At 42.4% G+C, this 26,119-nt stretch overlaps 1 protein-coding gene across 5 annotated transcripts in view; it reads right to left on the bottom strand.

Annotated features, from left to right (window-relative positions):
* TCF20 (transcription factor 20) overlaps positions 1-26,119 on the bottom strand; it is a 206,650-nt gene that overhangs the window by 114,061 nt on the left and 66,470 nt on the right. The window contains exon 1 of one of the 5 annotated variants that reach the window (XM_077339317.1): positions 3,446-3,521. The exons of the other annotated variants lie outside the window; for them this stretch is intronic. The gene's annotated coding sequence lies outside the window, so the exon portion shown is untranslated. Of the gene's footprint in view, positions 1-3,445; positions 3,522-26,119 lie in introns of those variants that run through there. 5 annotated transcript variants of the gene reach the window in all.

The raw sequence follows: 26,119 nt of genomic DNA, 5'->3' as shown, positions 1-26,119 counted from the left end.
TTTTATCTTCACAACAATTCTACAAGGTAGGTTAGAGCAGTGGTCCCCAACCTTTTTATCACTGGGGACCGGTCAACGCTTGACAATTTTACTGAGGCCCGGGGGGGGGGTAATCTTTTGCCGAGGGACATTGCTGCTGCCTGAGCCCCTGCTCTGCTTGCTTTCCCACCGGCACCCCTAACTTCCCGCCACCCACTGGGGGGGGCACTGCCAGCAGCAGCCGTGCAGTGCCACACTGAGGGGGAGCCTCAGCCATGGCGGCCACGGGAAAGTACCAAAGGTGAGCTGGTGACAGAGGGGCAGGGCAACCCCCGAGGCAGCAGCCAGGGAGGAAGATGAGGCGGAGCCGTGGCCCGGTACTGACTGATCTACGAACCGGTACCGGTTCTTGGACCGGTGGTTGGAGACCACTGGGTTAGAGTAAGAGTATATGACTGGGCCAAGGTGACGCAGCAAGCTTTCATGGCTAAGTGGGGATTCAACTCTAGATCTCCCAGATCTTAGTCCAACATTCTAACCCACACTTTCTCAACTTTTTTACTCTTGAAAAACACTTGAAACATTCTTCAGCCTTCAAGAAACTCCAGAAGTGGTGCAATTGTGTAAAATATGGTTGGGTAGCATAGCTGTATACACATCCCTCCCCAGCCCCTCCATGCTCATCACTGGCCATTGGGTAGAGGAGTCAACAATCAGTAAAGCACACTCTCTCTCACCACACTGCTAGGATTACTGATTTGTTCACGACACACATGTACGACTAGTGGTAAATGCAGTTTTGCCATAATTCAGGCAAAAGATTGTAATGAACCAAAACAATGCTATAATTTCTATTGTGTTTCTTAAATCATCAGGAAATAAACTTCTACAAAATTCTAATGTAAAAATACCCATCAGTTTTCTTCAGATGTTTTACTTTAATACATTATATATAATGTACAAGTAAGGTTGCCATTCCAAATATAATAGAATCTTAAGACGGAGCTTTAAATTACATTAATGCTTTGAATATGCTGAGCAAATACAATTAGCTAGCTTGCATGAGAGATTAGATATTCAAGTCAAGGCAAATGATGCTATTTTGAAGGAAGTTTTGACAACGTAAGGGATAAGAGTTGTAGTTTATGGCACTGTTTATTATGTTTTTATTGCATTGTTTTCTAATCTATGCAATCCATTTTCTGCCTTTCTTATGTCACATCTTATAACATTCCTATTGCGCTGTTTTCTAAATGTATAATCCAATCTTATTACTATGGTTATTACATGTTTCAAAGGATTCCTACTGCATTGCTAAAATTTTAACTGCTCCAAATATCAGTAAGAAATATAGATTACAGATAAATAAATAAACAAACGTAAATGGGAATAAATAATTACGGGGGCCGAAACACAGAACTTGTTGTCCATTCATCTGAATGAACGACTTTGGTGGAAGGAAAAGACATGTGCAGACTCACACATAGACACAACTAATTAATTTTATAAAACAATTTTTGTTAGATGTAAAAGAGATTGAGAGAGACAAAAATATGTTCCAAAGCAAGCAGAGGACATCATTTGCAGTGTTATCGTAAACCCAGTTACATCTTTCTAAATCCATTGAAGTTAATGGGCTTAGAAGGGTGCAAGAATTGTACTGTAAAAGTAGTCACTGCCATGTCAAAAATATTTGCAGTGGGGTAATGTTGTTAGCTATGAAAAATTAAGCAAAAATTGCCTGGGGAAAAAAGAACTTGGCAGAATCCACTGGCAACTGCTAACACCCATATTCTGGGAAATTAACAATGGCTTTCTCTAGCCTTGATTAAAGCAATATAGCTTCTTCCCAGCACTTCAGCAACCAAGACAGGCCTCTTGCTTGTCGGCTCAAGAGATTAGAGTGTAACTGGTAGCTATACATACCACACTCTTATCACAAGAAGTCAAATGCTCACATTACACTGTTGTTCAAGAGAATCCCCAGCAAAGCAAAACATTCTTGGAAAGACAGCACATCTTGCACCGAGTTGCTATCTGTCCTGTATTTAGTACACTGCTGTCCAAAGAGGAGTTAAACAGCTCACAGCTTTCTATCTCTCTGCATCCTAAAAATCAAAACTTTGCCTAATGCCACTATTCTGGCAAATTTTTCTCCTCACAAGATAAAACAGCAAATAACAAAAGAGAAATAGGAGACAGCAAATAAACCCTTACTATATGTCTGGCTGAACAATCATGTAAGAAGAGCCAGCTCGATCAGATCAGTGGTCCATCTTGTCCAGCAACCTGTTTCATACCAGTTACCCTAGGAGGCCAATCAACAGGGCATAGAGACCAAAGCCCTGTCCTGATGTGGCCTCCTAGCAATGGTACTCAGAGGTGTGCTGCCTCTGAATATGGGAGTTCCTTTTACTCAACAAGGCTAATACTCATTGACTAACCTATCCTCCATGAATCTGTTTGACCTCTTTAAAACTATCCATGTTCATGGCAGTGAATTCGATAATTTAGTTAATCATTGAGTGAAGATGTATTTCTTTTTGTCTGTAGCTGAATCTATTGAACAACATGCTTGGATGCCCCCAAGATCTAGCATTATAGGATAAGAGAAAAAGTTCTCTCTAGGCATTTCTCTACCCCGTGCATAATTTTATAAACGATTATCATTTCCCTCTACAGTTGTTGGGGCTTTCTTTTCTAAACTGCAAAGACCCAGATTCTCTCAATCCCCCTAATCATCAACTGCCTTCTGTATTTTTCAGCTCTACAATATCCTTTTTGAGATATGGTAACAAGGACTGCATGCAGTACTCCAGATGAGACCCCACCACAGTTCTACAGTATGCAGGGGCTTCATAATATTAGCCATTTACTTTTCAGCTCCTTTTCTAGCAATCCCAATTAAGAAGTTGGCATTTTTGACCACTGCCATCCACTAAATTGCCATTTTTACTGAGCTATCTACTTACAACCTCAATATTTCTTTCCCTCACACTGAGTGTATTTGAGCAGGGCTACCTTTATCATGAGGCAGCATAAAGGCAGTTGCTTCAGGCAGCAAATCCCATGGCAGGAGGGCATTTTCCTGTGGTTCCAACCTTAATCCATTTGTGTTGAGCTCTGGTCTACCAGAGGTATCACCTTTTGCTTCACATGTATACCCCCCCCCTTTAGGGTTCTCAGCATTGTGAAATACAACTGGAAATGTAGTCACTTCCAACCCTTCAAAAGAAAATGCTCAATAAATAAAGGGAGAAACTTTAAGGGGGGAATACAGGAAGACACAAAAACAATCTTTCATGCTCAATGAGTTTTCATCTTATTTTTTTACCTATCACAGACTAAGCTGCCATACTGAACTGGGGAGGGGAGAAATTTAACTCATTTTTATTTTCCGTGAAAAGAACAGACTCAAATGGCCGCTGGCTGCCTGGCAGGCCTAGAGTGCAGAGACTTTCTTTACCTGTGCTGTCCTGCTCATCTCCTCCCACTCTAAACAGACCCAGGGCCCCTTCAGGCGATGCACAGGAGTCCCTGCTGAACCTCAGAAGAGCAGCTCATCCAAAACATAACTGCACCAAAAATGAAAAGGTCAGCAGTTTTGAGAAAGGAAGAATCAAAATCTTATGACTCACTGACAAATATATACTTCAGTAAATACGCCCATAAATCAAAGTGTAACACCATGAGATTATCAACTTACCAGGCACCAAAGGATACCTTGAAAACACATAATGAGCCAAAAGCCACAGATAATTTGCATATTTTATTTTATGTATACATGATGAACATAATTTATCATATACCAGAACACACTACTTGTGGGCACATTACCCTTTGCTGTTTCCATTGTGAGTCAAACTCTTATGATGAAATTCATCATATTAGGAACAGTTCCTAACATGTTGATAAATCAGTGCTACAAGTATTCCAGGCAATTGGGATGACCAAGTATTTTGCCAGTCAGAATGCTAAACTTCCAAATAAGAAAACTGCTTAAGTAACCAAGTAAAGTGGCCATTTTGGGTAAACCTTTTTATGATGAAGAGTATGAACAAAAATACTACATTATAAGTTGTCATGTCTTCACAAATGCTGGTTTTCAAACAGATCAAGATAGGTAGCCTTATTAGTCTGTCCATAGCAGCAGAAAAGGGCGAGAGTTCAGTAGTACAAAGATGAACAAAATTTGTGGCAGGTCTACGCCACTGCTCACTTCTTCAGATACAGTTAGGATGTAAGTCTGTCTATTGTATCTTGGAGAGTGGAGTGGCTTCATATGCCAAATGACAACAGTAGATGAATGACAACAGCAGGCATGATTAGATTAGGTGTGATATCCAAAGGGGAACCTCTCCATAAGGATGGACTAAACACCATTAGAAACATCATCCTTGACAACATTACAGCAGATCTTGTTCCTAAACTCTGGATGTTTGTTCTCACCCACAACTACTGCAGTTTTGATAAGAGCTTATGCCTTCAAATCAACGGCACTACCACCGGCATCCACAAGGCTCCACAGTATGCCAATCGAGACCTAGGTTTCCTGTCTCATTGCCATTTCTGATTTCTCCATGCCTACTACAGCTAATCCAATCATGCATGTTATTGTAATTTACCTGCTGTTGTCATATGGCACCTGAAATCATTCCACTCTCCAAAACTATAAGGATAGATGGACTCACATTCTAGCAAGCAGTGAATCAAGAAAGTTCAAACTTGCCTCAAATTCCATTAGTCTTTAAGGTGTTACTGGATTCCTACTCTTTTCTACTGATTTTCAAATTTATTTCAGGCTGTGGTAACTTCTTGACACATAGAGGTACTTTCACAAGACTGCTTTACCACATAAAAGTTGAAAGAGAAAGCATTGTTTCCTGATTGCTTTGCCATCTAAAAATGATGAGAAGTGGTCCAGAATTAGGAGTTGAAGGTCCAGAATTAGGCGTTGATTCAATTTCATGATACATATGAAGGTGAATCAGACCTACCAAAATCAGTGTTGTCTACTCAGACTGGTCAGTGGCTCTCCAGGGCTCAAGTAAAAGTGTTGCACATCACCTACAACCAGGTGCCAAGGAGTGAACCTGCAACCTTCTGCATACAAAGCAGATGTTTTACAACTGAGCCACTGCACCTTCCCAAAGAGGGGACCTTAGAAATAAAAAGACTTTGAAACAGACTAAATCTGTCTTTGAGCTTTCAACCATTGCTTATATTAATCATCTATACAATACTTGTTACAAATACTACTTCACATGGCATCAGTGCTTACAATACCTCTGTGGCATTAGTCATTATTACCATTTTACAACTTATTATATTCTGTTTCTTATTTGCAGGTCAATCTGAAAGGCTCAAGGTTCTCAAAAAGGCTTACAAGAAAACAATCAAAACTTTATTTTAAAAATGTTAAAACAGCAGCAATCAGATCAAGAAAAGGTTACAAGGTAGTTGCCCAAGGATACCCAGTAAAAACGTTAGCTAAGCTTGGATTTGAATCCTCCATAGACAGCTTCAACAGTTTATCCTCCATCCTGAGAAGGTAGGATAGAAGTGATGGTAGGATAGAACCTTCTCCTTGAGGACAGAGATTTTTGAGATTTTGTCCTCCCTTTCCCTGTAAAGGGTGCTAATGTCAAAAGCAAAAAAAATGTGAAACAAACAAGAAGAGAGATTTTAAATGGAATGAATATAAATATCTGTTCCACTTAATATTTCTGGTAAGGCCTTGGAGGAGGAGCATGTCTCATGGCTTAACTGCCACTCATTGCTAAATACCCACACAGGACGGCCCACCCTTGAGTGCTGCCTCCTCCAACTGGCTTGCCTGTCTGTCTGTCTAGCGGCCAGCCAATCACCTTCCGCCCTGACCACTCCCTCCTCCTTCCACACATTGTAGCAGTATCTTTAGGTATTGGTGTTTGGAGTCCTGCACCAGAACCCCTGTAAGTTTCTGAGACATCTAACCTATAATTATCTCCCTGGCTGTTAGGTGTTTGTACCAAGTAATCCAACACTAAAGTCCCCATTTATATATTTGCACATTTAAAGACCATGGGGCAGTGTTCTATATACCGGGTGTCATAGCACACAAGATCTGGTATCATTATGCTGGCATAAACAGATTCGAACAGAGTAGCATTGTGTGCCAGTAACATTCCTAACCTGCACACTAGATATTATTCATGGATAGAATTGCTCCATTATGTCCTTAAGAATTATATGTAGAAAAAGTCAAGGACTTCAGGGGAAGAGGAAATACCACTTTTTCCCCTTGCTGTCTCTTCTCCCCACACTGGCTTTTCTCCCCCACCCCATGCCATTGTCTGCTTTCCTCCAACCTTGCCTCCACTCCTTTCCTGATGGCTCTAGCTACTGCCCCTTCCCCTTTCTTTAGGTCACTTGCTCTGTCTCTACTTCTTTCTCCTGCCCCACTTTCTTTCACACAAGCCCATACTGTCCTACATTTTACTCAATACCTGGGAACAGGCCCTTTGTTGACTGAGATCTCATGAGAAATTCTGTACAGAACCGTGGCTTTTTAGCAGTGACTTATTTTCCATCTCCCTCCCCTTTCAACTTTCAGATTTTTCTGCAAACCTGTGTGTGTGTGCGCGCATCCGCGCGTGCGCACCCCCAACTATAAAAAGCCTTTACAGTACCTTGGTTGGTCCCATTATGTTTATCATTTGATCTCCATCTGGGAGCCAGCTATGGCTAGCATGAGAAAATTCATCCAAATATTAATATTTGCATTCTTAGGTGTGCTGGTCCTTCCTGAGTAATATGCCAGGGCAGAGCACACTAGTGTGACTTTAGAAAACTACTTTTGTACCATCAGAAACAAATTAATTAATGGGGCCTTGGAAACCTTGCATTTGCTTCCTTCTAACAGGCATCCTTTGAGGGTATATAATGCTATTCTGTCCTGTCAAGGACTGCCAGTGCAATCCTAAACTGAATTACACCTTTCTGAGTGCACTGAAATCTACGTATTTAAAAGGGTGCAACTTTCTGTCATATCTCAGCATTGTGAGGTGTGAAGCAAAAGTAAAGCTTTTGGGATTCAAGACTGAAGCATGCCTTCAATTTTAATTTGTAAAAAAAAATTATGTGTTCTGCTATCTGAGGAATGCTTATGCCATGCCCTTTCCATCTTCCATTCAATTGTGAACCTCTCCATTCCATTGTGTTAGCTTTGCACATTTAAATCTGCATATTTGTTTTCACCTTTTGCTCCCCACTCTGTTTGGGTCTTCATCTTCTATTGATAAAAATGACAGTGTTCTATATAGCTTTTTTTTCCTCTGAACAATCCACACCACAAACATTAGCTCAGTAATCCATAAAACAACCATGAAACAGAAGCCATCATTATCCCCAGATTGCAGACAGGCTGACAAGATGAATATATAAAAAACAGCTTTGCATCATCTACTCAGACAGGCTTTTTCTAGCCATGCTCCCTGAGACTCCTTTGTGAAGATGCTACACATGTACTTCACCACTGAACTGCCCTGCACACTCTCTCTGGGGTGCCAGGACAACCTGCCTTCTAGCATATATCAAAAACAGCCTTGATCCAGGGAGCTTGTGCCCACAAAAGTTAATTCCTCACTGAACTGCACCCTAGGTATAGGGCACATAGGTCAAGAGACTATGGTTTGCTTCTAACAAGAGTTCATAACTAAACTGAGTTTTGAATCTGGATGTCACAAATCCTCTCAACCTCTGTGCTGCAATCGGTCCTATGCCCATCCGAGATTATTTCTTCTTCAGGCTGTTTTTCTTACATTTCTTCTGAGATACTAAATATCCTGCTCACATCCTTTTGAGTAAGAAAAAAATGGGCAGCTTACTATGGCCTAAGTTTCCCTTCCTCCCAATTACAAAAAGGGAGGGGGAATTTGGTCAGCCTGTCAAAAGAGGGCATGAGGGCAAGGTAAAGGAAATTTGTGAAAGGGGAAGAGGCAGCAGTGGTTGGGGATTCTTCTCTCTTAAGTAGCTCTTCTCTGCCATATATGATTAATTACCTCTACGACTTGCCTTCTGCTTCCCCTCTGGCTTTAAAAACAACCACAAAAGCAACAGTTGAGAGGAGGGAAACCTCCTAGGGTTCCTAGCCAGGCACTACTGCATATTTCCCAATGGAGGCCTCCGATACTAGAATATGTCTTTTTCATGCCCAGAGACAGAGAGATATGCCAGCCTCTTTTACAGTCTCTCAGCTGATTCTATTCCCCCACCCCAAACACACACACCATTTCCTGATCCTTGTTTATACTCAACCTACACTTATCCATCTGTGTCTAACTGCTTTTCTGTCATTCCCTGGAAAACTTACTAGGAAAATGTCCAGAAGGCTACAACAATTGAAATGTGTTTGACTCATGAATAGGAAGAAAGTATCTCTGACTGCACTGATTTGCAGCCTGGGTCGATCCTTTTATTGTTATCTTTTATTTCATCTTTCCCTCTCACTTTTTCCTTTTAGGAGCCCAGCTGCAAAACCTTTGCCAGCAATGAGGCAGTTGGCAATTGTAATGGAAGCTGGAACTTCATTAGCACCCCCAGGAATAAGTCACTGATAGGAGTGGAACATGAAAGGCAATGGCAAAAGCAGGAATAGTCCAGTGATCATGGGCTGTGTCACAAACATGAGCCAAAAGCTGCAAACATGGTTTGTGAAACCACATTTCACAAAGCAGAAACCCATGATTGCAATGGCCTTACTAGCAGGGGTGGGAGGGAGGGTGTGTGGCAAAATAAGGATATTTGAGTGCCAGGAAAATGAAACAAGAGATTAGCCACTTCAAGGCTCCTCTTCAATATTATAACTCTATTGCATGAAAAAAACACTAATCTGAAAAGATACATGGAGTCACTTGTTCATGCTGCTTGGTCTAAGCTGCACAGTGAGGAACTAAATTCCAAAGAGATAAGTATGATAAAGACATAGCTGTGCTGCAGAAAAACCAAAAGGGATTTTTTTTGGAACCTTAAACACTACTAGGGTTTATTGCTAGCAGGAGAGAGTGAGGAGTGGGGAACATCTTGGCCATTTCTACATATTTAGCCTGGGCATAGCCTGGGGCACAAGAAGGGCAAGCACCAAAGGGCTCATGGCCCTTAGCTCACAGCCTACAACCTTGAAGGCAGTCAAGCCCAAGGATCCAAGATTAGGGCTGCCAACTTCAGTTTAGGAAATTCCAGGAGATTTGGGGGTGGAACCTGGGGAGGGTGGAGATTGGGGCAGGGAGAGATCTTGGCCGGATATAATGCCATAGAGTCCCACTTCCAAAGCACACATTTGCCCTAAAGAAACAGATTCTGGAGATTGGTTGTAATTCCATGAGATCTCTAGCCCCAACACCTGGAAGTTGACAACTAGGGTTGGGCACTTCAAGTGGTTGCTTGTGCCCGAAGCATCCAGCACTGCGTCACGGGGGGGGGGGAGGTGCGGGTGTCCTGCGCCTCCCCTCCTGACCCCATGGAACTGGCTGCTTTGCATGAGTGGCCGCTTCAGACCCCGAAGCACCCAACCCTATTGATAACCCTATCATCTGCCCTACATTCTTGTTTGTTTCTTTATGTTCATAGAAAAGAATCATAAGACGTGGAAGGGGCCATACAGGCCATCTAGTCTAACCCCCTTCTCAACGCACGATCAGCCCAAAGCATCCTAAAGCATCCAAGAAAAGTGTGTATCCAACCTTTGCTTGAAGACTGCCAGTGAGGGGGAGCTCACCACCTCCTTAGGCAGCCTATTCCACTGCTGAACTACTCTGACTGTGAAAAATGTTTTCCTGATATCTAGCCTATATCGTTGTACTTGTAGTTTAAACCCATTCCTGCACATCCTTTCCTCTGTAGCCAACAGAAACAGCATCCTGCCCTCCTCAAAGTGACAACCTTTCAAATACTTAAAGAGGGCTATCATGTCCCCTCTCCACCTCCTTTTCTCCAGGCTGAACATTCCCAAGTCCCTCAACCTATCTTCATAGGGCTTGGTCCCTTGGCCCCAGATCATTAGACATGTGTGTTCTCAATGTAGCGGTTGCAACAAAGTCCCTCCCCCTGGCTCTCTCCTCTGAACTTCCGGTGATGCGATCGTCATTTTTTCCCCCTCAGAGCGGGGAAAGCAACGAACCAGCGAGGCTTCATTCACCCAGCGAGGCTTTTCCAGCTACAGTCCCTCCACAGAAGTGCTTTAAAACTCCCCTAAGTCCCCAAGCACAACACAGCCCCCTGTTCACCAGTTCCCTTTAATTTTGGCCAAAAATTGCGCCCGTGAGCGGTGGGGTTTCCACTCGGGGGAGCGTGGTAACTTTGAATCGCCAGCTCACAGGTCAGCTAGATGGGTCTCTACGTTGCGAAGAATCAAGGCATATTATTTGAAACGTGTGTTGTTGTTTTTTTAACTGTGCTTAAAGGGAAAGGGGCTTTTTGGGAGCATGATAACAACTGCCCATTGGCTGTTCCGTTTGATTGACGACCGGGAGCGGGAACAAGCACAGAAAAAATTGTTTCCTTTCTAGCGATTCCTGCGAGACTGGAAACCTGTGGGGAACGAATGAAACGCTACTGGATTCTACTACAAATGAAGGTATGCAGAACGCCGAAATTCCACTATTTAAAATAGCGTTTCCGCTTTGTGAAAGCAATTGGCAACATTGGTCCTTGTGCGGAATGGCCCTTATTATTAAATGTATTACCCATCACTCCCAGACAGGCTGGCTTGTGGTGGGTTAGAATCCCCACAATAAAAGCATTTTTAAAACCACCCCTCATAAGTGGCAGCAAATCAATCTCCCCGCCTCCTCCTCCTACTCATAACTTGCAAACCCACCCCATCTTGTGCTTCAAGGGGATATATGGGAGTCAGCCTGCCTTACCAGCTGTAGCAAGGAGAGGTTCATAGATCTTAATTGCTATGGCCTCAACCAAGTACGGAAGAGCTCTGCCTTGCAGGCCCCGTGGAACTGGGAAGATTTCGGCCGGGCCCTCAGCTCTTTCAAGAGCTCATTCTACCCAGTTGGGCCCAGGACACAGTACAGATGCACCTTCCTTGGGCTGGAAACCACCAACAGATTTGTGACTACAGAACAAAGGGCCCTTCAGGGGGCAAAAGGCGATAGGCAGTCCCTCCAATATGTGGGGCCCAGACCACGGATGGTCTTAAAGGTCAAAACCAAAACCTGATACTGGACACAACCGGCAACCAGTGCAGCTGCCTCAGCACAGGTTGGATGTAGGCCGCCCAAGACGTTCCTGTGAGGATCCTAGCAGCTGCATTCTGTACCAGCTGTAATTTCTAGGTCAAGGACAAGGGAAGGCCCATTTAGAGCAAGTTACAGAAATCAAACCTAGAGGTGATATGGTCCAGGACAAGATGCATTATCTTTGTAATACACAATACTCTTATTTATTATACTTTACTGAGCCTATTTTAATGGCAGAAAGCGAAGAGAAACTAAAGAGCCTCTTGATGCGGGTGAAGGAGGAGAGTGCAAAAGCTGGCTTAAAACTCAACATCAAGAAAACTAAGATCATGGCATCTGGCCCTCTCAATTCCTGGCAAATAGATGGGGAAGAAATGGAGGTAGTGACAGATTTTATTTTCCTGGGCTCCAAGATCACTGCAGATGGGGACTGCAGCAAAGAAATTAAGACACTTGCTCCTGGGGAGGAAAGCTATGGCAAATCTAGACAGTATCCTAAAAAGCAGATACATCATCCTGCCAACAAAACTGCATCTAGTCAAGGCTATGGTCTTCCCAGTTGCAATGTATGGCTGTGAAACTTGGACCATAAGGAAGGCCGAGTGTCAAAGTATTGAGGCTTTTGAACTCTGGTGCTGGAGAAGACTCTTGTAAGTCCCTTGGACTGCAAGGCGAACAAACCGGTCAGTCGTAGAGGAGATCAGCCCTGACTGCTCTTTAGAAGGCCAGATCCTGAAGATGAAATTCAAATACTTTGGCCACCGCATGAGAAGGAAGGACTCCCTGGAGAAGAGCTGGGAGCGATTAAGGGCAAAAGAATAAGGGGACAATAGAGAATGAGGTGGCTGGATGGAGTCACTGAAGCAGTTGGTGCGAGCTTAAATGGACTCCGAGGAATGGTAGAGGACAGGAAGGCCTGGAGGATCATTATCCATGGGGTCGCAATGGGTTGGACATGACTTCGCAACTAACAACAACAACAAGTGAACCTATTTAAATAGATCTACCTATTTCTGTAAAACTATTTAAAGTCAATGACTAATTAACATTTTGATTAGAAGATGCCTCTGTTAAAAAATCAACACCCTCTCTCTTTCAATTAAAGTCTAAAATGCTTGCATTAATAAATTCATTTGTACCTCCTACTGATCTTTTAGCAATCAAGTTAAGCCTTAAAGCTTTGTGCTGGCACTTACTCTGCAGTATCATAGGACTTACACTCAAAAAACAAGTCTGAAATACCATGACAAAGAGATCTAACTTTACATATTTTCATGCTTACAGCTAAAACTTTGCAAGACTATCATCTTTATTTACAAAGTAAAAGACTATTAACAGCACTCTTAAAAACAAATACTTGGTTCCCTATTTCCTTTAACTTGGTACTACAGCTGTTGGATAAAATTAAAGTACACAGTACCATCACTGCAGTTTTTAATCCAGTACTTAATTTTCTCTTTCTCTATACAGTTCAAAGTCACAGAAAGGATATGCAGATCCTTGTACATTCCTTTTCTTACTGGCAAGAGACTCCACATATTTTTCAGGCATATGAATATTATTATTGACTAATTAGAAAAAGCAAGACACCCCATGTTGTTTGAATATTTACATACATTAATTGTGATGTTAATGTATTAGCGTATGCTAATCATATGCATGATATGTGTACCTACTGTGCTTACTTGTTTGTTGGGGGGGGGGGAGGCTGGATCCAACTCTACCTGTACTGATGTCACATGGAGCTATTTCCAGCCCAGTTACCATGGAAACCACAAGGCCTTCGCACCAGTTAGCAGTTCAATATATAATTTACTCAATTTTTTCCACCCAAGCGATTTGGGCTCATATACTGCAACAACACACACACACACATACGATCCCGATAAATTTTACTTTACAGTTGTGTGACAACAGAAACAATTTAACAACCAACCTAGTTCTTTAAAGGAATTTTAGGAGGGAAGAGAAGCTCAAAGACAAGAAGGAAATGCTAAAATTCATTGCTATCAGTCACCACTTTAAGAGAACTGACAGGCAAAAACTAAGGAGGAAATCAGTATGGGTCATGTAATCCAGAATCCCATCACCCACTAGGGTCAAACCCTTAGAAGAAACTAAGTTGTTGACATTCTCTAACTGGCCATAGAGATTTTCACATCTGAATCAAGAAGTCAAAATAACAAACCTCTCTCATACACAAACTAGAAGAAGTAATTTTTAAAAACGACAAATGTCAAGCTGGGAGCGAGAAAAATGGAGCTGCTCTGTAATCCACTGCCCGAAGCAAGTGCTTCACATGGCTTACAGTGTTAAGGATGTCCGGGCACCTACCATAAAGCACAATTTACAACGCCAATGGTGAAGAGAGGTTTGTGCATTTGGAGAAAGTTATTTTGCAGCTGGAACTTGATTGGGCCGCCTGTAGTTTTCCTACCTGGACACACTTGACAAATGAAGCTTTTCCTACTATTGCATTCCCAGCTGAGAAAACCTGTACTTGTCAAATACTGTGCTCTTCAGTTTTTGGGGAGATGAGAGGTTCCAATGTGGACAGAGTCCCTTTAACTTTAGGAATTACAAAGAGGGGAGAATTTGTTAGGATGTAGTGTTTTCCCCCACAGTGCTGCAGTGTCAAATTCAGCAGTTTTACACAAGCCATCAAGAGGACAGCAGTGTCTCTGACTTGACCTGACAACTGAAGTTGTAAGGCACAAGATATTATTAGCCTTAGATAATATATTTATGAATGTCTTATTTATCAGAACGTGCAGCAAAACCAAAGGTAACCACTAGGTATTTCAACAAGACCTTTTGTCATGAAGGACTGAATAAAATCCCTGTGTGCTGCATAAAGACTTGATGAACCAATTCTATACTTATTATATCTTGTTGCTAACAACTCCAATTTTTCAAAGAACTGCAGTACTGCTATGTTTTCTTCAACTTCATCTCTGGGAAGCATGTTATGAAACATGAAAATCTCACTGGTATATAGCCTTTATAAATATAAAGAGAAAGGTACACTATGAATATATAGACTGCAATACCATATACGGTACACACAGATTAATGCTAATTTATTCACATGTGAGCAAAACACATTTTAAGTGCAGGATTGCTATTGTGATATTGAAAAAGCAGCTAAACATGAAAATATTCTCAAACTAATTTTCAAGCACAGGAAGGCTGCAAATGGTAATTGATTGTGGCTGAAATCACTTCTTCACATTCCAGTTCCTTAAATCCTTTCTTAGATGAGGGGTGAGAGAACACAACCCCATCCTTATTATTGTTTAGCTGGAAGCCTGCACACAAACCAAGTGAAGTGTGGCAAATATCTGTATAATACATAGAAATGGTGGTGACAGGCATTTTAATTAACTTTTTTTTCAGATGTCTTATCTGTGTTCAGATAACAGCAGCTTGAGCTTACTGTTAAAATTCAATTATTGCTATAGGCTGCAACCAAATATGCACACATATATAACAGTTGAGAAGGAACCTATCATAACCCCATAAGATGAGCTTCAGCTATGTGTCTGAATTTTTACCAAATAATTTCAAACAAAGCAAACATTCAAGGGGGAAAAAGGAGGCAGTCTTGATTTACTCCTTGATGCTATTTTAACACTTTCTGGTATATTTCAAAGCTTCTTGCTAAAACATGAGTTCAGTATAGGAGTTGGCAAAGGCTGGAGGAGAGAGAACTAGGTTGTATGCAAAACCCAAGAGATGCCAGTCCCGTGCCCCCCAGCCTCTGAAAATTCACAAGTGGCTAATGCAGATTTCTGCCTAGAAATCCCCAACTTCTGTCTTGACTTTAAAATTCTTATTTTCTGGCTTTAGCCTATGCTATAAATCATCCTGATCCTATGCATATTTATGCCCAAATTTAATTAAACTTACTCCCAGATGTGTATGCACAGGATTGTACCCTAAGGCCACAATCCTCCATACATTTGCTTGGAACGGAGCCCCACTGAATTCACCATGGATAAGCATGCACCAATAAGACAGCTAATCAGATATTTGAAATTTCTATTAATGTTTAATGATTTTCCCAATGTGGAATTACCTGAAAGATAACTGTGTGAACCATCTCAAAGCCTTTAACATACAACTGAAAGTCATAATAAGGAAATTAAAATGAATTTATTGGCAGATACTTCTCTGTTTTCTCCCTTTTGAAATAACTTTTTATTTCCCAGTATAAATGCATTTCACACTGAGCTTTGAAGAACAATGGGGGGGGGTGAGTTTACCTTGAACTGAAAAAGGTCTAGGAAGAATAATTAATAGCAAATTCATTTTATTTTTTAAAACTCTTTGCATAACCTACCGAGTTGAGAGGTTACTGGGGAGGGTCAGAGAAATTTTTAAAAACTGCAGAGCTTCTTCCCCTCCCTCAGCTTCAATGTTTCAAGGCTAAATATTACACTTCAGGATATTTATTTCACTCTGTATGAGCTGGAATTATTAACAATAACTACAACAAAAAATTAAAATAAAACGACTATCAAACAATCAGACCAATAGACCATCTAATCTAACATCCTGTGGCCACACAGTGGCCAACCAGTTCCTCAAGACAGCCAACAGGGCACAGAGACAAGATGCCTTCTGATGTTGCCTCCTCTGAGATTCAGGGGATTAATGCCTCTGAATGTGGAAGTTTCCCTCAGAAACCGTGGCTAGTAGTCATTCATAGATTTATAGCCTCCATAAATCTACCTAACCCCTTTAAATTCTTGTGGCCATTGTTACATCCTCTGGCAGCAGATTCCACATTTTAATCACTTTCTGTGTAAAGTAGTAATTCTTACTGTTCATCCTTCACTACTGCCTATCAGTTTCATTGGACGCTCTTGTATTTTTGGAGAGGGAGAAAAATTCCTCTTTGTCAACCCTCTCCATCCCATAATAAATACATAATTTTATAAAACTCTATTGTCCCTCTTTAGTCATCCTGTTTCTATACTAAAATGTCCAAGACTCTTCAGCCTTTCCTTCTAGGGTGCTCCAACCCCCTAATCATCTTGGTCACGCTCTTCTGTACTTTTTCCAGCTCTGCAATGTCCTTTTTGACATTCAGTAACCAGAACTGCACAGAAGGATGACACTGCATCATAGATCAATAGAAGGGCATTACAATATTGGACATTTTATACTATATCCCTTTCCTAATAATTCCTAATATAGAGTTTGCTGCTGTACCACACTGAATTGACATTTTCATTGAACTATCCACTGCAACAACAAGATCTTTTCCCCTCAGTCCCAGCAAGTTCAGATCCCATTAGCCTATACTTGAATTGGGGGGGGGGGTTGTCCCAATGTGCATCACTTTAGTACATCTTGCAACTTATCAAGATATCTTGCACATATATACAGAATGAATCTTATTTTGCACTGTGAGTAAAACTAGATTGGGGGGGTGTATTTCAGCAATGGTGCTTGTAAGTGGCAATTTCAGTACAATTACAGATTTGGGGGAGAGTTTCACCAACTCATTAATTTTAAATATTGAGGAATATCCTTTAGAACAGTGGTCCCCAACCTTTTTATCACCGGGGACCGGTCATCGCTTGACAATTTTACTGAGGCCCGGGGGGGGGGGGGTAGTCTTTTTACCATCACCGCCACCTGAGCCCCTGCTCCACTTGCTTTCCCGCCGGTGCCCCTGACTTCCCGCCGCCCACTGGGGGGTGCTGCCAGCAGCACCTGTGCAGTGCCATGCCAAAGGGGAGACCCAGCCATGGCGGCCACTGGAGAGCACCAAAAGTGAGCCGGTGGCAGAGTGGCAGGGCAGCCCCTGAGGCATCAGCCAGGGAGGAGGACGAGAAGGAGCTGCGGCCTGGTACTGTCTGATCCACGGGCCGGTACCGGTCCCCGGACCGGGGGTTGGGGACCACTGCTTTAGAACATGTAGAAAGGAACCAGAATACTTGAGGGCACATGTCCAAGTGTTCTGCTCCCTTCACATAACCAGTCTTCTCCCAGATATCTTGGACCGGGGAGACTTTAAATGATAGCTTTCCCCCCTAAAATAAGCTGCCCATCCGTCCCGACTCCCGCGGGACACTAACCATTCCTTGGTCTTCGTCCTGGGTTCTGTCTGGGTCCTTAAAAGTCCCGCCAGTTGAAACCTCCACCCTACCTCCCTCCTTCCCTGCCCCCCGGCCAGCAGGATGGCTGGCAGCGGCGCTCTGCCCTGGCTGGCCCTGTTGCTGGCCTGCGCAGGCGCGCCAGGCAGAGGCCCATCCTCGGCCCCCACCTGACCTGTGCTGACGCCATGCAGACACACAAGACGGGCTTGCGGGAGAGGCGTGTGGGAGGCGAGATGAGCCCAGTCGGAGGGAAGGAGACTGCCACCCCTCAGCACATCCTGCCTTACGGTCCCTAAATTCTGGTCACCTTACCCTAAAACCAGTTATTGGAAGCTACATCTCAGGCAAAGGGATAGGGGGGAAGGGAGTAAAGGCATTCCATGTTTCTTGCAACAGGAGCAATTTTCAACCACTTTAAGTTATTTCACATTAACTTGATAACACTGCACTAAATTTTCTTTTTTTTCCCCTTTATCTCATGCATCTAGTCCATCATACAGTCTCCACCCAATTTTACTTTTCCTATCTGAGTGATTATGAAATTGGAGTTATATACATAGTATAACCATTAGTATGATAAAGTACCTGCTAAATGTTACACATATGAGGAATGTTAATTTAGTATACCTAATCTGCATATGAAAAAGACACATAACCTTTGAAGCCCTAAACAAACTTTTATTGGTGCTGTCTTGTTTGTTCTATCATTCAATGTTCAGTCTAAACATAACACAGAGAAAATGACTGTTTTTTTATTATTTGCAGATTTATATACTGCTCTGAGACAGTTTACTGGGAGGGGCAGTTTACACACAATGATTTCATAAGCAAACAGTACAGTCAATTTACATAAAAATTTAAAATAATTACAGAATTACTTTTAAACATTATAGGCAGCTTTCAAATATCACAATATACCACAATTTGTGAAAGCAACAATTGTATGAATAAATACCTGAGCAAAGTTTTGTCCTGAAGGGAAATAAAATAAAAACCTTCAAAGAAGCATATATTTCTCACCAGATCACTCACTCGTAACATAATAAGGAGGCAGAGAGGTTCCCATTAGGCTATCTGCTTGAGGCAGAGAGAATTTGAGACATAGTGGACATCCCATATTAGCAAAACTGGACTTCTGAAGAAACTATATATCCAGTTTTTGCTATTACAGCCAACCAGTCCACCACTTACAGCCAACCAGTCCACCACATCCTATAGGTAATTTCTGCTATACTGTGAGGCTGGGCTCCAGATTGCAGCCATAGGCAGGTTTATGTTTTCTATCCTATTAACTGCAGTTCTCAACCATCTGCTACCACACCCACTATTTCCCTCTGAAGAACTTGTGAGTCTCAGTTCCTTACCTGTCCTTAGATGTGTGAATCAAGAATAAACATGTACAGTGTATTGCCTTGTTGCCCCAATTCCCTTTTCTGGATAAACAATTACCAGGTATATACATTCAAGATTTGGCCAGCCATACATCTAATGCCATGAGCAATTTCCAGATAAAAATTATAGCAACAGAAACTGTTGTTTTCACTCCCAAACCCACCCTTTCCCTTACTGTTATAGAAATACAGAGCTGGAACGCACCCCAAGGGTAATCTTGTTTAATCCAATGGACAATGTAGAAAACCTTCTGCTACCTCTTCACCTACTCCCCCCATGACCCCAGCTCTATGCCCAGAGGAAGGCAAAAAACCTTCCAGGATACCTGGGCCGATCTGGCCTGGACGAAAATTCCTTCCTGACTCCAAAGTAGCAGTTGACATTACCCAGCAGTACCCTATCTAAACTACATAAGGAACTAGAACAATATACTAAAATTAACCATGGATTTTTTCTGACCAAACCTACCTTCCCCCACCCAAGGAATCCACAATACAAAAGTATTTTCCTTCACTGTGTGGGTTATAAATGTCCCTGCCAAGTATCCCGAACCATGCCATAGGAATTCATAAAGAAGTATATGTGTTGTGTTCATGCTACCGCTCATTCAATTCTATACTTTCAAAATCCAGCAAGAAAATGTGGAACTGAAGTACTTTTTCTCTTATATATTTTCTTCTTACATGTATGACAGCCTGAAACATGCCTTATCAATCTGCTGTATGCAGCCTCTAGAAAAGTGGTCCCCAACCTTTTTATCACCGGGGACTGGTCAACGCTTGACAATTTTACTGAGGCCTGGGGGGGGGTAGTCTTTTGCCAAGGGACGTCGCTGCCGCCGCCTGAGCCCCTGCTCCATTTTCTTTCCCGCCAGCGCCTCTGACTTCCCGCCGCCCGCTGGGGGGTGCTGCCAGCAGCAGCTGTGCAGTGCTATGCCGAGGGGGAGCCTCAGCCATGGTGGCTGCTGAAGAGCAACAAAGGTGAGCCGGTGGCAGCCCCCAAGGCAGCAGCCGGGGAGGAGGATGAGGAGGAGCCACAACCCGGTACCAACTGATCTACGGACCGGTACCAATCCCTGGACCAGGGGTTGGGGACCACTGATCTAGAACATTCCTTAAATTGCAATCTCAAGCGCCACCCTGTTGGAATATGCAAAGTCTGCAATATGCATAACTGAGCAAAATATAATGCATGTCCTGCAGGGGGCATCAGAGGAGAAGTACATTTAGCATAGATACACATATGAGGAACTTCCTGATAATTTTCAGATTATCTCCTCCAGCATCCTGACTGGCTCAACAGGAGACATTCTGTTTTTTGAGCATACTGCTTCCCAGCATGCCTCCAGAAGAGCAGTTGAACAGGAGAATGACTGCAGACAGTTAGTTAGGTCTCTCTTTTTCTTTCTATATATAATTGTTTCTCTTCTACATAAAAAGCTATCTTATTTGTTAAGCAGCCTGGTGCCTCACTCTCTCTGCACACTGAAACTGTTTTGCACAGGAAAATCCAGCTGGAATGGACTGCCAACACACCCAACCTCCTACCTACTTGTTTATTCAATAACTAGCAAGAAAGCCCATTACAACCAGGAATGCAATGGGTGCTAGGACCCAGTGGACACCAGCAGGCGCAGATCTCTCTCTCTCTCTCTCTCTCTCTCTCTCTCTCTCTCTCTCTCAGCAGGAACCATAGGAGGTAAGCAGGGGTTGTTTGCAATTTGGCAGGGCTCTCTGTGTTGGCCCTATTCCATCTCAGACAGCCAGGACACTCTCCAACCCCAAGGCTGTTTCATAAATATTAAGAGCAACAATGGATGGATGACAGTCACAGTCTGGATTAAAGAAAGATTTCAGGTGGGTAGCTGTGTTGGTCTGAAGCAGCAAAACAAAGTTTGAGTCCAGTGGCACCTTTAGGATCCACAAAGTTATATTCAAGACAAGATATAAACTTTCATGTTTAAGTATGCTTGCACAAAAAACTTTATATCTTGAATCAAACTTAAAGGTGCCACAGGACTCAAACTTTGTTCTGAATTTAAGAAAATTTACTTCCCCCAAAATCAGCAACACCTGTGAGAAGTACACAGATCCTATCAGGAACAAAAATATTGCAAGAAGAGATTATTAAGGGTATGGTGCAAGAAAGCTATGGGCAGTTCCTAAGACTGATAAGTTGGTGCTGCCAAGAAGGAATGCACTAGCACAATGGTCTCCAACCTTTTTATCACCAGGGACTGGTCAACGCTTGATCATTTTACTGAGGCCCAGGGGGGGTAGTCTTTTGCCAAGGGATGTCGCTGCCGCTGCCCCTGCCTGAGCCCTTGCTTCGCTTGCTTTCTCACTGGCGCCCCTGACTTCCCGCCACCCAGTGGGGGGCGGTGCCAGCAGCAGCTGCACAGTGTGATGCCGAGGGGGAGCCCCAGCCATGGCGGCCACTGGAGAGCACCAAAGGTGAGCTGGCGGCAGAGTGACAGGGCAGCCCCCGAGGCAGCAGCTAGGGAGGAGGACGTGGAGGAGCCACGGCCCAGTGCTGACTGATCTACGAACCGGGACCGGTCGCCGGACCGGGGGTTGGGGACCACTGCACTAGCAGACCCTAGAAGGCCAGAGTGACAGTGTGGATGCATTAAAAGATACAGTTGGTAGAGCAGTCCTCCTAATGACCAACAAATGTTTTTTGGGCTGTGCAATTCTGCTTCCAGTAGTGTGTGTTGGGGCCTCAGCCCTCTGCTCAAGAAACACCACAGCCAACTGCTCACAGAAATACACGGGTTTTCTTTCCACTCCATTATAAATGATGATTACGTTGAATTTATTTTTCCAGTGACTCACTCTCTCTCAGCATTCAGCTGATGCTCTGTGAGGATGTCCTTGTCTCCATCTGTTTAGAGGGTCAGGTGTCCAAAGCCTCATGCCTAGACAGGTGATGCACCCTCCTCCTTCATGAAGTTCCTCACCACAGATCAATGAATACCTCCAGATACTGCTATGTTGACATTGGCTTCCAGTCTTGAGTGTCATGCAGTCACTATAGCGGAGTCTGTGAACAAAGCGCTGCGATTCTGTTGTACGATCATGTCTCTGTGCAATCAAGCATTTACAAGGTTCCCCAAAGTTAAAGGAAGAAGTGGCTGCAGGTACCCGCAAGCCCTCAGAAATCAGTAGGTGATGTTCCATTTCTAGATATTCAGCAAGACACAAGAAAATGTACCTCAGAATGTTCTATCCCAAGATAATACACTATTTGCACAGTTCACACCTACAAAAGCTTGAGCAGAGCAAGTACAGGGAAGTGCAAGTACATGCATAAGGTAAATACATAATGACTAACTGCTGCATAGTTCACACCATATATGGGAAGGCTATCAGGTCACAATGGAAATTTTGAGAAATCTATTTTACTTCCCTTCCACCTCCACCCTCTGCCCTCAATCATATTTTTGATGATGCCAGCAACACCACCTGTAGCTTTTGAGGACAGAAAAGAGAGGTCATACAGCTTCCAAGCTGTTTATAAGAACAGAGCAGGGGCTGCAACAATTTTTAGCAAACTTAATAAATACAGATTATGAAGTCAACTCTTGTGTCCTCCTATCCTCCCCCCCCCAAAAAAAAGGCTTCACAACAGTAATGTTTTATGAGTCATCGTGTAGCTGAGAAAGAGACTTATGAGGGTAGAAGGCAGACAGAAGGCAGGAATAGAGAGCAATTTTGAGAACATGTCAGTACCGCCCAGCCATGGGAAAATGCTGCTTAGGAAAAAAAATATTTTTATTTTATTTCAGGAAAATAAATAACATAAAACTAATGTCAATACAGCACAAGAACATAAGAAATACTGGAAAGAATACAAGTAGTCTGAAACGTTATTCATTCCAAATCTATAAAGGCATAATTTGTTACCATTCAGATCCATCGTTCATTGTCTCATGTCTCCCACTACATTATCATCTTACTTATATTACATTCTGAAAAATTCTTTAAATAATTTACCAAGCTGATTCAAACTTTATTGAAAGCCTCATTCCCCCCCCCAAATACCTTAATATTATTGGCTAATTTTTTCAAAATCATAAATTGACTTATTTTATTTCACCATTCGTTTTATGAGATATTTTCTGCATTCTTCCAATTTGTGGCAATAATCATTCTAGATACGATAATGAGGAAGTTTTATGTTTTATGCGTACATTGAGTATTTCCATTCAAGAAAGGAAACAATATTTTAATTGCTTGAACATCACAACAAATCACAGTTTATACAAACTGTGTTAGCAAAACAACTACCCATCCTAGTTTGTAAACTCACAAACTACAGTTTGTTAGACCTTAATAATTTGGATGTCCTGAGAAACCTGAGAAATCATGACATCTGAATGCAGGCATCATCACCTTTTAAAATGTGAGGATTTGATTGTTTTACTTTGTGACTGAATAATTCAAAAGGATTAAGAGGCATGTTGACTAAAATGTAAAATATTTTTCAATACTTATTTTCTTAAAGATTGCAGCATTTTTGTTTATTAATGCAGTAATTCCCCTAGAAAGAAGGGATACATCGTATCCTCCTGCACTCTTCTTTACACGCAAGACGTAATACTTTAGTGAATGTGTTATTACTAATGTGCAGAGTGTCACATTATCATTTTCTCTCCAGAATGTATGCAGATTTATTTTCTGGAACAGACAGAAGGGGGGGGGGATGCTATATCACATTTCAGAAGATAACAATTTGGTTACTTATCATGGCTTCAAGCCATGACAAAAGTCCTGAAACAGATAGGAAATAATTTCACCTCAGCATCACTGAACATCAGACACTTTGAACAAAATAATTAAGGGTTAGTTTAAGGCCCCTTTCACTGGATGTTATCTGTTGCTGGCCCAATTCCGAGTAAAGTGATACAGGGATGGAGGTTTCATACAGCAAATTTCAGTCTGTTAATGAGCAGTCTCTGAAGCACTCTTGCTATTTCAAACAGCGCTGCTTTTTTCCCTTGCCCTTTTTTGCCATGTGGTCTTTTCGGCAGGGGTTTTTCTTGGTTTTGTTTTTTGTGTGTGTTCTAAGTTGAGCGCTAATGCACTAGTCCAAAATAGCTCCAAGGCATCTCTATGGTCCTGATGCAGCACGGAAAGTGTTATCTGGGTCTAGCAGTCCAGTGCTCAATTAGGAACGATTTTTAAAACAGTCAAGAAGGACTGGCAAAAAAGGTTGTGTTGGGGAAGCAGCACCATTGGAAGTACTATTTTAAATAGGACACTACAGTGATTCAGAGGTGCAAAGAACAGGAGAAAACAGAAGAAAGCAGTCCACCACAAAAACAGTTCAACCCTGCTTTTCTATCTGGATATAAGTAGCTTTCTATGAATATGAAAAGATACTTAAAATCTGTAGCCAGCCAGTTGCTAAAATGGTTGCTTTCTGACAGTGGATATTAAAACAGATTGCAAAGGCTGTTTGAAAGGGGCCTACATCTGGTTCCTAAATGCATTGCTTGATGATTTGCAGTACCATGAAAGCAGCAGATAAATTCGGGATTGGCCTCAAATTCTAACTGGATTCAAATCTCCACTCAGTCATGAAGCTCACCGGGTGATCTTGGGCCATTTACGCTCTTTCTGCCTTGAAAGTCCTGTATGGACTGAGACCAACATATTTTAAGGACCACATCCTCCCGTATAAATCTGACACTACAATCTTCTTGGTCACAGCATTCATACTTTGGAATTCCCCTCCCAGGGAAATTCATCTATCTTCCACTGCTAACTTTCACCAGCAGATGAAAAAAAATTGTTTCATTCAGTGTAACCCCAATAATGGTTACTGGCTTCCTTTCTATCTAGTGTTTTGTTTGTTTTGTTTATATATTTTAATTAAATGGTTTTATAATTTTAACTATGTTTACACAAGAAAGAAAGAAAGAAAGAAAGAAAGAAAGAAAGAAAGAAAGAAAGAAAGAAAGAAAGAAAGAAAGAAAGAAAGAAAGAAAGAAAGAAAGAAAGAAAGAAAGAAAGAAAGCCTTCCTTGTCCCCCCTCCCCTGGCCGCCCGAGGACTGAAAATGGCACCGTGGCCAGAGCCAGCTCCAGGCTGCTGCGCCATTTTAAATTGACAGGGAAGTCAATTTACCTTCCTTGTCAATTTAATGATTGGCCCAAAGTCCTGAGTGGGCGTGGCCTGTCCAAGGCAGGGCCTGCCCAGTCTCTACCCACCCACCCCTTAGTGAAGCACTGTTAAAGATTGCGGAAATGTTTTGATTTTTTTAATGCTTGCGGGCTTGTGAACCTTGACCAAATGAAAAGGTATTATAAAAATAATTAATTTTTTTTAAAAAGTGTAACAATAAACTGGCAAAACTTTGTACAAAGTGCCTAAGCAGACTGTTAGTCAAATGTTTTACTACAAAAACCTCTCTTCATCTTCCAGGGAAGACAATCAAGCCATAGAAGAACAAACTGCTGGGGGAAGGGGGGCAATGGAGACTACATCACAACCCTACTCACAGCACCCCACAGGCTGGCCCAGTATCCTCCAGGCTCAGTGACTGATGTACCTTTTAAAGATCCACACAGCAGCCAGAGGATCAATGACAGCTGACCCCCACTGACAAGTGGCCCTTTGACAGCCAACTATTTGACAATCAGCTATTAGGAACCTCCACCTTGGGGGTGGGGAAGGGAAGGATGGAAACAGAAATTGCTCAGGAGGCACTATGGATCCCTCCCAGCCTAAGTCACATCCTCATAAGGCTTCTGGGAAGAGGGAGACCAGGCTAGAGTAGGGCCTTCAAAAGGCTTGAGAGAGGTGGCCAAGGAAGTTAGACCTGGGCTGGCTCCCAGCTCAGAAGGAAGTAGTCCTAGGACAGAGGAACTGGATTAGGGTGGTCCCCAGACCCTACCCCTCTCTGAGGCCAAGGGTGTTGTAATATGCAAGATCTGTAGCATGCATGACTGAACAGAATATGAAAAATATCCTACAGGTGGCATTGGAGGAAATGTGTATTTAGCATAGTTAAAATAGGAGTTTCCTGATAGTTTTCAAATAATCTTCTCCAGCATCCTGATTGGCTCAGTTGGAAACTTCCTGCTCCTTTGAGCATACTTCCTCCCTGATTGCCTCTACAACATGCAGAACAACAGAACAGTTAAAGTTAGGAATTTCTCTCTCCTCTCTTGCTTAAAAAGTTATTTCTCCCCTCACAGTAAAACTATTTCATTTTTTTAAACCGCCCTGAGCCTCCGGGGAGGGCGGTATATAAGTATGATAAATAAATAAATAAAGTAGCCTGGTACTGTACTCCTCTTTGCATATTCAAACTCTGCCAACAAAGGGGGGTATTTTAGTCAAATTAGGCTCTGGTTTTTAACAGCTAGGGCCGAATTCCTACAACAATTTTGGTAGGACCT

Source organism: Paroedura picta, chromosome 5 (assembly GCF_049243985.1).
Source record: "Paroedura picta isolate Pp20150507F chromosome 5, Ppicta_v3.0, whole genome shotgun sequence".
Lineage (NCBI taxonomy): Eukaryota > Metazoa > Chordata > Lepidosauria > Squamata > Gekkonidae > Paroedura > Paroedura picta.
Note: the sequence above shows the minus strand (reverse complement) of the source record. Positions and strands in the feature narration are given on the sequence as shown.